A 1,183-nucleotide genomic window follows, 5' to 3' on the forward strand; every position below is an offset into this window, starting at 1 on the left:
CACAGAACCTAGACGAGATCAACCTTTCAGTGCTGTGGGATCTTGGAAGAATCTTTGAATTGGAGGAACTTGTTAGCAATAGTGCAGGCAAAAGTTTTTCTTCTAGTCAGAGAAGAGGAGGAAGTGAGGACACGTGAGGGAGAACAACATGGTGGCACCAAGGTCAGTGGAAAAAGGGAGAGGAGGTGCTCCAAGCACCAGAGCTGAGATTCCTCTGCAGGCCATGGTGAGGACTATGGTGAAGCAGCTGTCACCCTGCAGCCCATGAAGTCCATGGAGGATGCAGAGATCCACTCACAGCCTATGGGAGAAGTGCTCACACTAACAGCTGGATGCCAGAGAAAGCTGTGATCTAGTGGGAGACCTGAATGGAGAGAGAGAGGGCTCCTGCTTCCAGAGATAGAGAGCCCTTGTTTCCCAACTAGAGCAGCCTATTCTTAGAGGACTGCACCCCATGGACAAGGGACCCACATCACAGTAGTTTTGGGAAGACTGTTTGCCCACGGGATGCACTCATTTGGCAGCAGTTTTGGCAAAACTGCTGCTCTGAGATTAGAGACACATTACAGAAATTTACAGAGAACTGTCTCCCATGGGAGGGACCCCACAGCACAGCAGAGGGAATACTCCTCTCCCTAAGCAAACAGAAGTTGATATCCAGTGACAAACTGACCAAAACCCCCACACCCTCTCTCTCCCTGTACTGTCAATGGGAAGGAGGGAGGGGCTGGGGGAAAAAAGATGCTTTAAAGGCGTATTTTACTTCTCATTATCCTCCTTTAACTCTGTTTACAATAAATTTACTTTATACTTTTAATTTTCAACCTGTTTTTCCCTTAGAGTGTTTTCTCCCAGTCCTCATCTCAACTCATGAGCCCTTGATTAATTTTTTTTCCCTCTCCTCTGCCCAGCTGAGAGCAAGAGAGGGTGAGTGAATGGCTTTGTGGATGCCTGGCATTTGGCCAGTGTCAAACCACAACACATGGCCTCTGTTTCCATCCAGCGGAGCAGCGCAGCTGCAGTGCTGGCTGCTGGCTCCACCGCCTCCTCAGCCTGCAGACTAAGTGCTCCAATGCAACCTGCAGAAAATACCTGTAACTGAGAGCCTCTCCCCTTCAAGGATCCTGACTGAAGAAGCACTCAAATACCTGACATTCACACTATTTCAATGAGTCACACTCCA

Source organism: Onychostruthus taczanowskii, unplaced genomic scaffold (genome assembly GCF_017590055.1).
Source record: "Onychostruthus taczanowskii isolate IOZ18803 unplaced genomic scaffold, ASM1759005v1 scaffold22, whole genome shotgun sequence".
NCBI lineage: Eukaryota > Metazoa > Chordata > Aves > Passeriformes > Passeridae > Onychostruthus > Onychostruthus taczanowskii.